General features: G+C 35.4%; 1 long non-coding RNA gene across 1 annotated transcript in view; it reads right to left on the bottom strand.

Annotated features, from left to right (window-relative positions):
• LOC125104944 (uncharacterized) overlaps positions 1-17668 on the bottom strand; it is a 76946-nt gene that overhangs the window by 9814 nt on the left and 49464 nt on the right. The window contains exons 2-3 of the long non-coding RNA XR_007128768.1: positions 7422-7608; positions 1194-1352 (exon numbers count right to left, since the gene is read on the bottom strand). This is a non-coding gene — a long non-coding RNA (uncharacterized LOC125104944). The remainder of the gene's footprint in view (positions 1-1193; positions 1353-7421; positions 7609-17668) is intronic.

The raw sequence follows: 17668 nt of genomic DNA, 5'->3' as shown, positions 1-17668 counted from the left end.
GTTTGGAATTCTACAGGCTTGGATTTATATGGATGCTCATTTATTTACTAGCTGTTTTATCAGAGGCAAACTAATACAGCATTCTAAACTTGCTTCCCTCCTTGGTAAAATAGTAATGTTTTCTTCAGTGTATTTTTAGGAGGATTAACTACAATATATTCTTAAGTCATCTAGCCATAGATTTCCCTTAATGTGTATTGGTTCTTAATGCAGGCAGAGAACTAGACAGAAAAATGGCTGGAAATAGATAGCTTCAAATTACCTAATCTAGGGATGCCTGGGTGGCTCAGTCAGTTTAGCATCTGCCTTCAGCTCACGTCACGATCCCAGAGACCAGGAATCGAGTTTCCCATCAGGCTCCTTGCTCAGTGAGGAGCCTGCTTCTCCCTCTGCCTGCTGCTTTCCCGATCCTGCTTCTCTGACAAATAAGTTTAAAAAGTATATATAATTTTTTAACTTATTTGTGTGTGTGTGTGTGTGTATATACACACACATACATATATGTATATTTAATTGACAGATTACAAGTAGGCAGAGAGGAAGGCAGAGGGAGAGGGGGAAGCAGGCTCTTTGCTGAGCAGAGACCCAAAGTGGGGCTCGATCCCAAGACCCTGAGGTCGTCACCTGAGCCAAAGGCAGAGGCTTAACCCACTGAGCCACCCAGGTACCCCAATAAGCAAAATACTATTTAAAAAATACCTAATATGGGGCGCCTGGGTGGCTCAGTGGGTTAAAGCCTTTGCCTTCAGCTCAGGTCGTGGTCTTAGAGTCCTGGGATCCATCGAGTCCCGCATCGGGCTCTCTGCTTAGCAGGGAGCCTGCTTCCTTCCCTCTCTCTCTGCCTGCCTCTCTCCTACTTGTGATCTCTCTGTCTGTCATATAAATGGGTAACGTCTTTAGAAAAAAAAATACCTAATATGTAGAAAAATTAATATACTGGCTGTTAAAATTTGTGAAGAGACTTCTATCTGACTAGTTGGAAAATACTTATTGATATTTCAAAATGCTGAAACTTTCTTTTACTTAAAATCAAAATCTGTTATAGTGGGTGATGGTTCATTTTATATATCATCTTGGCTAGGATGGGTGCCTTCTTGTTGGATCACATATCAGACTAGATTTTGCTCTGAAGGTATTTTTTACATGTGATTAAAAATCAGTAGACTTTATGGAGGATAATCTGTTTTACTCACTTTCAACAGACTGCATCCAATCAGACCTAAGAGCAAAGCCTGAGGTCCTCAAAGAAAGAGGAATTCTGAGTTTCTAGCTTTCAGGCTCAAGATTGTAATAGTGTGGGAAAGGAAAAATAATTTTCCCTTTACCCTACTGAGTTCTTTCCTGAGACTTCCCTGTAATAAAAACAAACAAAAACAATTAAAAGGAGAAAAACAGAATTTTAATAACATGCACCCCTCCTGTATACCTGGGAGATACCCAAGAAAACTGAGTTACTCCCCAAAATGCCCAGTCCCATCATAGCTAAAGCAAAAAGATATTAGGGTGGGGGGAGATATTTGGGAGGTTATCCCGTAAAACACAATAAATAAGAATACGGTTGTTATGAAGATGTAAATCCCCCTTCTTCATTGGTAAGGATTTCTAGAGATTTCTTGATACAGAGAAACGCCCTGAGAAATGGAAATTTCCCTTAGAAATCTAAATATCTCTTACAAAAGGTGGTTTCTAGGTGGTTTTCAGAGCATTTCCTTTGTCTGCTATATCAGCTCAAAATGATCCTTATTACACATTACACAGAGGCACATTTTAGGGTGATATATTTGGCCCATCAGTCCCGCCTGTTAAACTTTAAGTAAGAAGGTTCACAATCCACACACTGAGTTGATAGACTTCTTCCTACCTCACTGAACCAGTCTCTTGGTCCTGAGGCCAGTCCAGTTAAAGAGCAGTGTCCTTGCATGTGAGCTGTCAGAGTTAGGCCTTTATGATGTGAGCAGTCTTGCATTTAGTATGAGGCATTGCAATAGAAACAAAAGAAAACCAGGTACATTGGTATAGAAGACTATAAACCCTGAGTCCTCCAGGTGCCTGGCTCAAAGCCTCTTTTGCTGTTTGCATGTCTCAGATGATATCATCATGTGTGCAGGTAAATCTGAGAGTGGCCCACATAGCAACATGCATTAGATTGTGTATATAAGGACTATTGTGGTTTTTTTCTCTGATGTTTACATCAAGCTGTTCCCCTTCAGTGTGCAGAACATAATGAAAAAAATGAGTAAGAACAGAAACTAGACAAATCAAAAAGGTGGGAGAAAATTGTAAACTTCAGTTTGGAAATTCATTGTTAGATTTTGAAGGAACTACAAGATTTTAGGATCCAGTCCATAAGTGGAAAATAAAACCTCAAAAACAATAGCACTAGAATATAATTACTTACAAAGGTGCAACATAATTTTTCTTTCTACAGTCACCAGATTTCTACTAAAAATAATCACAGTAAAACTAATTTGTTTGCAAATTAAGTCTAGTTTGAATAAATTTGGTCTGAATAATTTACGTAAGTGAAACAAGAATAGCTATTTGACTGTATTAGCTCTTTTAAATCTGCTTTGCTGGAACTTTTCGTAAGAAATCTCATTGAACCTTTTTTTAAAAGTATGGTTAACATACAATGTTGCATTAATTTCGGGGGTACAGCATATTGGTTCAATGAGTCTATATGTTATGTTCATCATAAGCATAGCTACCATTTGTTACCATACATAGAGTATTATTTATTACATTCCCTATGCTGTACTTTTTATCTTCATGGTGTATTTATCTTTCACTCATCCCCCTTTCCTCTGGCAACCACCAGTTTGTTCTGTTTACTTAAGAACTTCCTGGTTTGTTTTGTTTTTTAGATTCCACATATAAGTGAAATCATGGTATTCATGTTTCTCTCACTTATTTCATTTAGCATATTACCTGCTAGATCGATCCATGCTGTGATCAATGGATCAATGATCAATGGCAAGATCTCATTCTTCTATGACTGAATAATATTCTAGTGTGTGTGTATGTATGAGAGCATGCACGAGTGTGTGTATACCACACCTTTATCCATTTATCTATAAAGGGACACTTGGGTGGCTTCCATCTCTTGGCTGTTGTAAATAATGCTGCAATAAACAAAGAGTGCATATATCTTATTGAATTAGTGTTTTTGTTTTCTTTGGGTAAGCACCCAGTAGTAAAATTATTGGATCATAAGGCATTTGTCCTTTTAACTTTTGGAGGAAACTCCATACTGTTTTCACAGTGGTTGCACCAATTCACATTGCCACCACTAGAGCACAAGGGATCCTGTTTATTTACATCCTCACCAAAACTTATTTGTCTTTCTGATACTACCCATTCTCACTTGTGTGATTTGATAACCTCATTATGGTTTTGAATTGCATTTCCTGATGATTAATGATATTGAGTGTCTTTTACGTATCTGTATATCTTCTTTAAAAAAAAAAGTCTTTTCAAATCTCATTTTTTAAGCAATTTTTTTGGTGTTGTATTCTTTTTTTTTTATGATTTTTATTTATTTCACAGAGAGAGACCACAAGTAGGCAGAGAGACAAGCAGAGAGAGAAAGAGAGGGGGGGGGAGGAGGAAGCAGGCTCCCTGCCCAGCAGAGAGCCCGATGCGGGAATCGATCCCAGGACCCTGAGATCATGACCTGAGCTGAAGGCAGAGGCTTAACCCACTGAGCCACCCAGGCAGCCCTGTATTCTTTTTGTTTTGGATATTTTTTGTTTTGGATATTAATCTCTTATCAGATATATCATTGGCAAATATTTTCTTCCATTCCACAGTTTGCCTTTTCGTTTTGTTGATGATTTCCTTTGCTGTACAATGTGTTTTATTTTGGTGTAGTCCCAGTAGGTTATTTTTTATTCTGTTTCCCTTATCTGAAGACATATTTATAAGTCTAAAGGATTAGTACCTGTTTTCTTTTAAGGATTTCATGGTTTAAGGTCTCATGTTTAGGTATTTAGTCCATTTTGAATTTACTCTTGTGTTTTTAAGAAATTGGTTCTGTTTCATTCTTTTGTGTGTAGTTGTTCAGTTTTCCTACTACCATTTATTGAAAAGGCTGTCTCTCCCCCATTTTTTATACTTGCCCCCTTTGTCATAGATTGACCATATAGGCATGGGTTTGTTCAATGTTCTCTATTCTGTTCCATTGATCTATACGTCTATTATTGTGCCAGTACCATACAGTTTTGATTAGTTTAGCTTCATAGTGTATCTTGAAATCTGGGATTGTAGTACCTTCAGCTTTGTTCTTCCATCCCAAGATGGTCTTGGCTATTCAAGGTTTTTTGGTGGTTCTATACAAATTCTTTCTACTTCTATGAAAAATGGTGTTGGTATTTTGATAGAGAGTGCATTGAATCTGTAGATTGCTTTGAGTGATATGGACATTTTAACAATAATCTTCCAATCCACAAACATAGTATACCTTTCCACTTGTTTGTGTCTTCAGTTTTTCATCAGTGTCTTAAAGTTTTCAAAGTATAAGTCACCTCTATGGTTAAATTTATTCCCCAGCAATTTTATTTCTTTTGGTACAATTATAAGTGGGTTCATTTTCTCTTTCTGCTACTTCATTATTGTATATAGTGTATAGAAACAATAAATTTCTATTAATATTGTATCTTGAAACTTCAACTCATTCATCAGTTCTAATAGTCTTCTGGTAGAGTTGTTAGGGTTTTTTGTATGTATACTCAGTATCATATCATCTGTTAATAGTGACAGTTTTACTTCTTCCTTATTGATTTGGATGCTTTTTATTTCTTGTTTGATTATTATAGCTAGGACTTCCAGTACTATGTTTAAATAAAAGTTATGAGCATGAGCTCTTTGTCTTTTTTCTGACCTTAGAGGTAAAGCTTTTAGTTTTTCACCATTGATTATGATGTTCACTGTGGATTTTTCATATAAGGTCTTTATTATATGAAGGTGTTTTTTTCTTTAAACCCACTTTGTTGAGAGTTTTTATTGTGAACAGATGTTGTATTTCTTAAATGCTTTTACTTTGTACCTATTGAGATGACCATATGGTTTTTATCCTTCCCCTTGTTAATATAATGTATCACAATAATTGATTTGCAAATATTGAACCACATTTGTATCCCTAGAATAAATCTCACTTAATCATGGTGAATAATTTTTTTAATGAACTGTTGTATTTGGTTTGTACATATTTTGTCGAGGACTTTTGATCTTGGCCCGTAGGTTTTTATTTTAGTTTTTGTTTTGGTATTACTGGTCTTATTGAATGATTTTGGAAGTTTTACCTCATCTTTTAGTTTTTGAAATAGTTTGAGGAAAATCTAAATGGGATAATTTACCCTTGAAGCCATCTGATTTGCGACTTTTGTGTGTTGGGAGTTTTTTGATTACCAATTCAGTTTCATTACTAGTAATTGGTATGTCAAATTTTCTATTTCTTCCTTATTCAGTTTTGGAAAATTGTATGATTTTGGGAATTTATCCATTTCCCTAGGTTTTTCAGTTTGGTGGTATATAATAGGTGTTCATTGTTATTCATTCTCCTTCATTAATGATTTATTTGAATCCTCTGTTTTTCATGATGAGTCTAGCTGAAGTTCAATTTTGTCTTTTAAAAAAAAAAAACTTTTTATTTCTGTCCTTTTACTAGCTTTTGACTTTGCTCTTTTTACAGATTCCTTAGTTGTAATTTAGGTTGAAATTTTTCTTGTTTCTTGACAAGGATGTCCACTTTCTCTACTTTTATTCAACATAGTACTGGCAGGGCTAGCCACAGCAGTCAGACAGAAAAAAAAAATAAATAAATGGCATCCAGATTGGTAAGGAGGAAGTAAAATTGTCACTATTTATAGGTGATACAATACCATATATGGAAAACCCCAAAGACTCCACCAAAAATCTACTGGAACAGATAATTGAAGGGGTGTCAGGATGACTCAATCAGTTGAACATCCAACTCTTAGTTTTGGCCCAGGTCTTGATCTCAGGGTCATGAGATTGAGCCCTGCATCAGGCTCCACACTCAGCAGGGAGTCTCCTTAAGATTCTCTCCCTCTCTCTCTGCTCTTTCCTCTGCTCATGCTCACCTGTGAACTCTCTCTCTGAAACTAAGTAAATCTTTTTTAAAAATCTGATAAATGAATTCAGTGATGTCACAGGATACTAAATCAATACACAGAATTCCATTGCATTTCTATGCACTAATAATGGAGCAGCAGAAAGTAATCCTATTTACAATTGCACCAAAAATAATAAAATACCTAGGAATAAGCATAATGAAGGAGGTGAAAGACCTATACTCTGAAAACTATAAAACACGGATGAAAAGATATTTCATGCTCATGGACTGGAAGAAAAAAAAGTGTTAAAATGTCCATTCTACCCAAAGCAATCTGCAAATGTAATGCAATCCCTATTAAAATACCAATAGCATTTTTCACAGAAATAGAACAAATAATCCTAAAATTTGTATAGAACCACAAATGACCCTAAGTATCTTTTTGAAAAAGAACAAAACTGGAATATCACAATCCCAGATTTTAAGATAGACTACAAATCTGTAATCATCAAAACAGTATAATACTGGCACAAAAATAAACATATAGATCAATAGAACAGAATACAAACTCCAGAAATAAACCCATGGTTATATAGTCTGCACCATGTTCATCCCAACATTATATACAATATCCAACACCTGGAAACATCTTAAGTGTTTATTGATGGATGGATGAAGAAGTTGTATACATATACAGTGAAATGTTATTTAGCCATTAAAAAAAATAAAAACAAGAAAATTATACGATTTGTGGTAACATGGATGGACCCTGAAGGTTTATGCTATGTAAAATAAGTTAGAGAAAGACACATAAAATATGATTGCACTTAAATGCAGAATTTTAAAACAAAACCAAACCCCATAACCTCATAGACAGAGATCACATTTTTGGTTACCAGAGGCAGGAAGTGAGGAAAGGAGGAATTAGAAGAAGGTGGTCAAAAGTTATAAGGTTCCCGTTATAAATAATTACTAGTCATGTAATATACAACATGTTAAGTACAGTTATTACTGCTATATAATACATAGAAAACTTGGTAAGAGTAGTTTCTAAGAGCACTCATCATAAGGAAATTTTGTTTCTTTTTATTTTAGCTATATGAATGTTGGATGTTAACTAAACTTTTTGTGGTGACAGTTTCAAAATACACGCAAGTGAGACAATTATACTGTGCATCTTAAACACACAGTAATGTATGGCAATTATTTCTCAATAAAACCCGGAAAAGAATGTAACCATAACAAATCTTTACCAATGTCACTATACCCAAGGAACTAAATAGCTCACACAAATACTTTCTCCTGCTTGTCTACATCTGGAAAGGAAGTGACAAGTTTAAGATTTTACCTTGTGTTCTCATCAGGGCACTGTGCAGACAGATCCTGAAGAGCTGACTTTGGTAATAATTCTTATCTTTTGCCAGCTTCTGCCAGTTTTCCAGGTTCCTGTATCTTAGCAGGCTCCATCATGGGTCACCAAATTGTAGGTGAGGAACAATAATTTTCTCTTTATCCACATTCTTGGCTGAGACTCCCTATAATAAAAGACATATAAATAGAAAAATAAACAGAAGTATAGTAACATGTATTCTCCTATACATGGGAAATACCCAGGAAAACTGAGTGACTCCCTGAGTTGGTCCATACCACTACCTTAAATACCATTTTAGCTAAAGACAAAAGAAGATGTGTATGGGGAGTCTAGTTATGGCAAAGCACATGAAATGTGGGTAGGATTGTCATGCAGATTTAAGTCCCTGTCTTTTTCACTGGTAAGAGTTTCTAGAGATTTGTAACTCCCTTTTATCTTAGAGGCAGGAAAACACCTTTACAAATGAAGATTTCCCTCATAAATGTAAATACATTACAAAAGGGAAACTTCAGCTTTCAGAGCTTCTGCATCAGCTGTTTCTTTTTTTTTTTAAGATTTTATTTATTTATTTGACAGAGAGAGATCACAAGTAACTAGAGATGGAGGCAGAGAGGGGCAGGGGGGAAGCAGGCTCCCCGACAAGCAGAGAGCCCAGTGCGGGGCTTGATCTCATGACCCTAGCCAAAGGTGGAGGCTTAACTCACTGAGCCACCCAGGGGCCCTGTGCATCAGCTGTTTCTTAAAAATAACCAGCTCAAATATGCCAAAAAGGCACTTGTGGGTGTTATATTCACTCCCCTTCAATATCAACTCTTACCAAAATATGTAATTATATATGGTATAAAAAATACATAATTACAAATTATATAATTAGATATATAATATGTATCATGTATTTAATATAGAATATATTTATAATATATAATTATATAAATTACATATTACATGTCATATTATATATATTTCATATGCTATATGTTACATGTATGTTATATATTATATATATTTACAATATAATATATACTCCCTATTTTATCTATTAATAAAATAATATTGTCAATATTAGCTTATGTGTGATGAAATAGGAATTATGGTATCATTGAAAACTGGAATGACCTTTTCTTTAAAATATAATGCCTGGTAGCTTTCTTCTTAAGCAATTTTGATGTAGGAAAGAACATTAGGGTTCGAGGCTAGTGGCCAAGGAAGAATTCTTGGGATGTCTTTAGTGCAAAAAGGTGGTTTTATTAAAGCATGAGGACAGGCACCATGGACAGAAAGAGTTGAACTGGATCATGAGGAATGGACCATTATCTACTTCCAAGTTGGGAGGGGGTTTGCGTTAGCATAAGTCTCAAAGACATTTGAAAGCAAGGTTTCCAGGACTTTGAGGGGAGTAACTATTGTTGGGAAAAGGTCATTTATTACTGTCTAATAAAATCTGAGTCATGAGACCCTTCCAATGTATATCGATGGGTCATATGCTTGGGGGTGATTGCTGAAATCTATTTTGGGGGTTAGAGATAAAGGAAGTTTCCAAAGGAATTTTTATATGTTAAAATAGACTCACAGGATCCCAAATCTTTGGGCTAAGATTGCCTTTTTTGCCTTTAGCCAACTATTAGCATCTAGGCAGTTGAGTCCCTAACGGAATGTCAAGGACTTGTCAATGGGCTATATACCTATGGAAATTAAATGATTTTTCTCCTGACTTTGTTTTCCACAATAATTTGACAATGTATTACAAGTGTTATATCTTCCAATCCTGTGGTAAAACTTCGAGACTCTCTTCTAAGAAGGTCATTCAAAATATAGAAAAATAGGGGCGCCTGGGTGGCTCAGTGGGTTAAGCCGCTGCCTTCGGCTCAGGTCATGATCTCAGAGTCCTGGGATCGAGCCCCGCATCGGGCTCTCTGCTCAGCAGGGAGCCTGCTTCCTCCTCTCTCTGCCTGCCTCTCTGCCTGCTTGTGATCTCTCTCTGTCAGATAAATAAATAAAATCTTTAAAAAATATATATATATATAGAAAAATATCAGTATACGAAATAGTAATTTCAGTGTTATATTATTTTCAAATTTTCACTATTATAAATGTTAAATTATGGAGGAACAATTATGATATCACCATCTATTGGGACATAATGTAGAAATTAAAATTATGACTATGAAGATACATAATTGAAGAATATAAAATTTTTAGACTAAAAATAAAAAGGTAAACTTTTATATAAAAATTTAATAGTGGCAGAACATTCAAATGAGCTTGGATATTTTTATTTTTGTCATTTTCTGAATTTTCTGTTCAATGATTGAATTATAAATTTGAATTTTAAAAATTCAAACAATTTAAGCACATTTTTAACAGTTCCTCTTTAATGTCCAGCTTTTTAAATATTTCTATATTTTAATAAAATTATGGAAAAATTACTTTTAGTAAAAACACACTTCTATAATTTGTCTACTTTTTAGTACCTAGGTCATTATCAAGCTACTGAAAAAGAAACAAAAACTTATTTTAACTGTAGATAAAACAAAAAAAAAGTAGAGAATTTCAAATGATTAAAATATTCATTTAAAAAGTTAATGAAAAATATACTGTATGATAAACTATATAGATAGCCAAGGTACTTTTCTTCATGCATATAACCTTGAATTTATTCCAATCTATTTTCTAGAAAGTTTGCAATGTAAGCATATACTAATCAAACTCACTTGGGGTGATGCTTTTCCCTAAGTGGGCAACACAGTCAATTAATGCAAAAAAGAGATAAAATCAGGACCAAGGTCAGAAATACATGAATCTCCAAAGTGCAACTTAGGTTTAGGCAGCTGAGGAATTAATTATACCTGAATATGAGAAGAAGATGAAGGTCAATCACTATTTCAGTTATTTAACCTCAGAGAATTATCTCCATCTCAGATCATTCTGGAAACTCATTAATAGACCTAAAGGATTAATCTCTTCTCTGAAACTTTGGTTGGAAATAATGGACTAACAAGCAGAAGCTGTGACATGGCAAACCCTAATTAAAGGAATTGTTTCTATGATGGGAACTAGAGAACTGATTTTGAAACTGCTTGATCTTATTAACCAAAGGAGGTGATAAAGTGTTGTTTTTTTGTTTGTTTGTTTTCTCTCCTGCCTGGGGAACTAGCCAATAATATTCTGGAAAGCTTTCAAAGTCTCTAAGAGGAGTGGATGCTAACCTCAAAATACAGCTTTCCTTTTGTGAAAATGATGAGCTTAAAAAGAAATGAAATGTATAGTGCTTATTAAGGTTACTATATTAAACTGAAACCTCAGTATGATTTTATTTATAAATATAAAATTTGGTTAAGTATAGGTTCCCTTTTTTTTTTTTAGGATTTTATTTATTTGAGAGAGAGAGTGAGCAGGAGCAGGAGAGAGAGAGATGGAGCAGGGGAAGGGGCAGAAGAAGACTCCCCACTGAGCAGGGAGCCCAGAAGGGGCTTGGTCCTCGAGCTCGATCCTGGGGCTCTGGGATCATGACCTGAGCCAAACGTAGATGCCTAACCAACTGAACCACCCAGGTGCCCCAGGTATGTGTTTCTTAACAATCCCTATTCAAGAAGTAGAACCAGTGATCCATAAACTCTAGGATTATACTCCCTTCTTTATACAGAAATAAAACCAAAGTACAAAAAATAATGTGTAATTATTCCAGACAAAATACTAAATATCTACATAATGTAGAACCAGAACCAGTTGTAGCTCTCTCGGTATTTAACCTTGTGCACTGACACCTCACTACCCCCCACTATACATATTACCATATTGTTAAGAAACCTACCTGGTTATAGTAACATCTCACTAAAAGAATATTCTATAGAACACATGCCAAGTATATAATCACTAGAAGTCTTTCCAGTGTTTTCAGTGTTATTAATAATAGATATATATTTGCTACAAAAATATAAATGGCCCAGTTAGGTACATATCTATTTCTGGTTCAACTGGCAATGACCAAGGGGACAGTCAGTAGTGGTGACATGGGGGCACCTGGGTGGCTCTGATGGTTAAGCATCTACCTTTGGCTCAGGTCATGATCCCAGGGTCCGCGGATAGAGCCCGGTATCTGGCTCCCTGCTCTGCAGAGAGCTGCTTTCCCCTTTCCCTCTGCCTGTCAGTCCCCCTGCTTGCTATCTCTCTGTCAAATAAATAAATAGAATCTTTAAAAAAAAATAGTGGAGACAGTTTCTGGGCACCAGAGGGTCATTTCTAAAATAGAGTCTCTCTAACAGTGACATTCATGCTGAGAGTTGCTGACTTCAGTCTTAGAAGATAAGAAATATGTGGATAGGGAAACAATAAAAAAAGGAAGGCACTATGAAATGAGAGGGGGACACACTTCATGAAGAGTGTGGGGAAGCAAAAGGAAGACATTAATATGTAATCAAAACTAAAACTTAATGTGTGTTTGGAAAAGTAGGAAGGAAAACATTGTGAAATTTATTGAATATTATCACAATTTACATTTATTCATTGGTTGGGAGAATTTTATGTAGACTAGACTGCTCAAGGCAAAAGCTAGCACTAAATCTATTAATTATGGGTCATGCTCACTCAAGATCTGTGTTTTTCTCTCTTTTTTTTTTTATAAATGTAAAAGGCCACTTGGTAAGTTCTGTTCAATTAGCTATGATTAGAAATATGTCGCTTCCAAGTTGACTATGAGTAGACTGTAACTCTCTAAATTTCTCTTTGTCTAGGTGACCTCTTGGTCTCATGTTCAGATGACTGAATTTGAATTTTTCACCATTTGTGAAAACACTGTACTGTGGAGGTCACCCTAACAGATTTGGTATATGTGATTTAAAAAAGGATATATTATGCTTCGAGATTTAGGGGTTTACTACTATAGCATAAACCATTTCAGTTGTTCTCAAACTTATACCTGCATCAAAATCACCTGGAGGACTCATTAAAACATGGATTGCTAAATGCCATCCCCAGAGGTTTTTCTTCAATGCATCGAGATGATAATCCTGCCATTTAAAACACACTTTGAGAATCGCTGGCCTAGGCAAACTAGAAAAATCAAGTACAAAATACAGTTCATTTTTTAATTAGACTGGTAATAGTAGGAAAAAATTAAAGGGTGAATATAAGAAATGTTAAAAAGAAATTATACATCTTATACAAAATTTATATTTTGTGTCTAACTGCAGAAAAGCAAAATTTCTGTATGACAGATATTTTGAACACAGGTGACATTTTTTTTTTCTTTCCACTTTCGGAAAGTCATTTTCCTGTCTCCAGTATTCTGTCCTGCATTTAGCCTATCTAGCTGCTGATATTAATCATCTTTCTAAATTACAGTGATATTATCATGTCTGATTTTTCCCATGTTTGTTCATGATTTTATTGTTTCCCATCAGGAATAAACAGATCCATCTTGTTTGCCATACTCTTCTAACTGGTTTTCTTGCTGCCTTACCTTTAATACCTTGTATCTACCAAGTGAAACATGAAAGAATAGTCACCTCGGCAGAAGATTTGAGACCCCTGGGACCCCACTGCTTTCTACCAGAAACAGAGGTGGCTGCTGCCTATGCTTGAAACAGGGCAGAGCCACAAGACTAGTTTCTGCCAAGTAGACACTGATTTCTCAACCTGTGAGGGTAAGTCCTCTTAGTGTAGTGACTCTTGACACTAGAATATTCACTGGTTTTCCATCATTAATTATAATTATAGCTGTCTACATTGCTGACACTTTGGATTAGAAGGTTGGAGGTGGTGAGCTATGATGAGGGTTAATGGCTAAGTCAGCAGAAGTCTTTCCAGAAGCAATCTTAACACTGGGATGAATGCAATAACTGTTTTTGAGCAGAGCAACTCCAGCTATGAGAAAGGTCTTATCTTGGTAAATGACAGTATCTCTCTAAGGAAGTATCCTCTTGCACTCTGATCATGATGTACCCTTCCATGTCTGTGGAACCACAAGCCACAAGCCTTATCTCTAGCGCCCAGCTCTTTAGATCATTTGTGGAAGACAGATACTTTCCCGTAGAAGGATGAGCATACTTCTGCAATCAAACACAGACACAGATTAGACCACAAATAAAAGAGTCAAGGAGCTTCTCCTTTCCTATAGAGTTCTCATAAGCTATCCTTATCAACATAAACCTAATGGAAGTTTGGGGTTGGTAAACACATAGAAATCTGGGGAGAGTGGCCTACTCTGAGAATATACTTTGCCTATGCACTTCTTCCATCTGGCTATTCCTGAGTTGTATCTCTTTATAATAAATCAGTGATAATACCTTCTAAATAAGAAAAATTGTGTAGGAGTGATATCACCAAGATAGTGACAGAAGTCATTCCTGATTTTCTCCCCCCCCCCAAACAAGAAGAAAAACTAACAAATATTCATGGACAAGACAGCACTGAAAGAATTTTAGAACATGCAGGGGAAGCTGAATCAACCACCGCCCCAAACCAGAGACCAAAAATGCCTGCATTAGAAGGGTAGGAGAAGCAGCTACACATTGACTGCATTGTCCCTACCCTGCCCAGGTCATTGCAGCACTACATGAAGAGGTCTCCTATGGGACTCCAGTTCCTCCAGGGGAAAAAGGGAGCCTGGGGTGCTTCTAATCCTCCAATGTTGTGGGTTGCTTTGTGGGAAGCTCTAATATTGCAGGAAAATCTGAAGGGCTCACACACTGGGAATGCGATGGAGAACTGGGAAGGGCCTTGCAATAGCCAGCATATAGATATTAACAGATCAAACTCATACCTGCAATGTATAATTAGTAACACCAACTAGTGGTTTTGCTCATTTACAGAACCAAGTTGGTGGTTCTAAATGACCAGGAAATTTGTTGGGATATAGATCTGCTCAATTCAGGTCCTCAAATGAGAAGTTTTGCTGGTCCTAGACCCTGGTTTGCCTATGCTCAGGGAGCTAAGTCATAGCTCCTCCCACTGGGGACTAGCTTCTGGCTCCATCTGGCTAGAAGGGCTGGAAAATAAGTAGAGGTGTTTTCTTTCTTCTCTAAGACAAAATAGACTTTAAAAATAGTAAAGAGACAGAGAAGGTCATTATATCATGTAAAAGTTGTCAGTACATTTAAAAAATGGTAAATATTTACATGCCTGACATCAGAGCACCTAAATACATAAAGCAAAAGCTAACAGAGCTAAAAGAAGAAATAAGAAAGCAATATAATAATATTTGAGAACTTCAATACCCCACTCTCAACAATGGTTAAATCATCCAGGCAGAGAATCACTAAGAAAAGAGGTGATTTAAAAAAAATACTATAGACCAACTGGACCTAACAGACACATACAGAACATTCTATCTAACAACATCAAGATACATATTCCTCCCAAATTCACATGGAACATTTTTTTAGGATAGATTATATGTAAGTCTCAAAATAAGTCTTAGCAAACTCAAGTATATTAAAATCATACCAAGTATATTCTCTGGCCATAATGACATAAAACTAGAAACAAGGAAAAACTGGATTATTCAAGAATATATAGAAATTAAACAACACTCCAGAACAATAGATGGAAACGGAAAATAAGTTTCTTGAGACAAAAAAGAATGGAACCATACATCCTTGAAATTATGGAATGTAGCAAGAGCAGTTTTCAGAGGGAAGTTCATAGCAATAAACTCCTACATATGAGGAAGCAAGGAAAATCCCAAACAACATAACTTTATGCTTTAAACAACACACCTCTATCATATCAGAGAACAAATCCCAAAGTTAGCAGAAGGCAAAACCAAAACAAAACAAAACCATAAAGAAAGATTAAAGCAGAAATTCATGAAAGAAAAACAATAGAAAAGATTGACCAAACTAAGAGTTGGTTCTTTGAAAAGACCAAAAAAAAAAAAAAAAAAAAAAAAAAAAAGACAAACATTTACTTAGACTAACCAAGGATAAAAGAGAACAAAATCAAAAGTATAAATGAAAAAGAGACATTACAACTGGTATCACAGAAATACAAAGAATTATGAGGCGAATATGAACAAATATATACTAAACTGGACAACCTAGAAGAAATGGAAAAATTTTTTTAAATGTATAAACTACCAAGACTGAGTCAAGAAGAATTAGAAAATCTGAATAGACCAATTATAAGTAAGGATATTTATTCAGTAATAACTCCTGGTGAAGAAAAGCCCAAGGTCAGGAGGCTTCGCTGGTGAATTTTACCAATCATATAAAAATAACTTATGCCATCTTTCTCAAATTCTTCCAATGGTCAAAGAACCTATGTTTATGAAATGAACATTATTCTGATACCAAAGCCAGATAAGGACACTACTGGAAAAGAAGACTATACAATATCCCTGATGAATATATGTGCAAATATTCTCAACTAAATATTAGCAAGCCAAATTCAGCAGCACACTAAAAGACAGTTCACCATGATCAAGTGGTATTTATCCCTGGAATGTAAGGATGGTCCAATACACACAAATCAATGTGATACATCACACTGATAGAATGAAAGAAAACTGTATGATCATCTCAGTAGATGCAGAAAAACCATTTGACAAAATTCAACATTAATTCACGATAAAAGCACAAATTAGGCATAGATGGAAACATATCTCATATCTTAACATAATAAAGGCCATATATGACAAGCATACAGCTAACATCATACTCAATGGTGATATGTTGAAATCTTTTCTTCTAAGATCAGAAAAAAGACAAGAACACCCGCTCTCACTGCTCCTTTTTTTTTTAAATGTTTTATTTATTTGACAGAGAGAGAGAGAGATCACAAGTAGGCAGAGAAGCAGGCAGAGAGAGGGTGAAGCAGGCTCCCTGCTGAACAGAGAGCCTGACGCGGGACTCGATCCCAGGACTCTGAGACCATGACCTGAGCTGAAGGCAGAGGCTTAACCCACTGAGCCACCCAGGCGCCCCTCACTACTCGTTTTTAATAGTATACTGGAAGTCCTAGCTAGAGCAAACAAACAGTAAAAATATATAAAATCAGTAATGGAATGGAATAAGTGAAATTGTCTCTATTTGCAGATGACATAATTTTATATATAGAAAATCCTCTGTCAAATAAATAAAATCTTTAAAAAAAGGGTGGGGGGCACCTGGGTGGCTCAGTGGGTTAAAGCCTCTGCCTTTGGCTCAGGTCATGATCCCAGGGTCCTGGGATCGAGCCCCACATCAGGCTCTCTGCTCCTTGGGAAGCCTTCTTTCTCCTCTCTCTCTCTGCCTGCCTCTCTGCCTACTTGTGATCTCTGTGAAATAAATAAATAAAATCTTAAAAAAATATCCTGAAACTCAGCCAAAAAACTGTTAGGACTAATAAAATAAGGTTAGAGAATGCAAAATTAACAGGCAAAAATTGGTAGCATTTCTATACACTAATAACAAATTTTCTGAAATGGAAATAAAACAATCATTTACAATAGCATAAAAAACAATAAAATACTTACAAATAAATATAACTGAGGAGGTTAAAAATCTGTACTCTGAAAAACCCTAAGACACTGATGAATGAAATTAAAGGAGATGACATAAATGCAAAGATATCTCATGTTCATTCATTGGAACCATTAATATTGTTAAAATGTCCATAATACAAAAAACCATCTACAGATCCCTATTGAAATTCCAATGGCATTTTTACAGAAATAGAGAAAGATAGTCCTAAAATGTACATGGAACTACAAAAGATCCTGAATAGCCAAAGGAAAAAAAAAATCCTGAGAAAGAACAAAAAAGGAGGCATCACACTAATTTCAAGCAATGAAATAAACCATAGTAATTAAAAGAGTATGACACTGGCATAAAAACAAATAGACCAAATGGAACAGAATTGAGAGCCTAGAAATAAGCACAAGCATTTACAAAGAACTAATATTTGACAAGTGACCCAAAATGTTCATAGAAAAAACACAATCTCTTTAGCAAATGGTGCTAGGAAATTTGGATATTCACAAGAAAAAGAATGAAAATTGATCCCTATCTTACACCACTCCCAGAAATTAACTTGAAATGGTTTGGAGACTTAAATGTAAGACCAGAAACAATGAAACTCACAGAAGAAAGCATAGGAAAAAAGCTCTTTGAAATGTGTCTTGGTATGATTTTTAGAAATCACACAGGCACAAACAATGACATAAAAATTAACAAGAGTAAAAAAAAAATTAACAAGAGTACATCAAACTGAAAATTATCTGCACAGCAAAAGAAACCATCAACAAA

The sequence above is a fragment of the Lutra lutra genome, chromosome 1, assembly GCF_902655055.1.
Source record: "Lutra lutra chromosome 1, mLutLut1.2, whole genome shotgun sequence".
In the NCBI taxonomy this organism is placed as follows: domain Eukaryota; kingdom Metazoa; phylum Chordata; class Mammalia; order Carnivora; family Mustelidae; genus Lutra; species Lutra lutra.
This window is presented reverse-complemented; position numbering and strand designations above follow the sequence as displayed.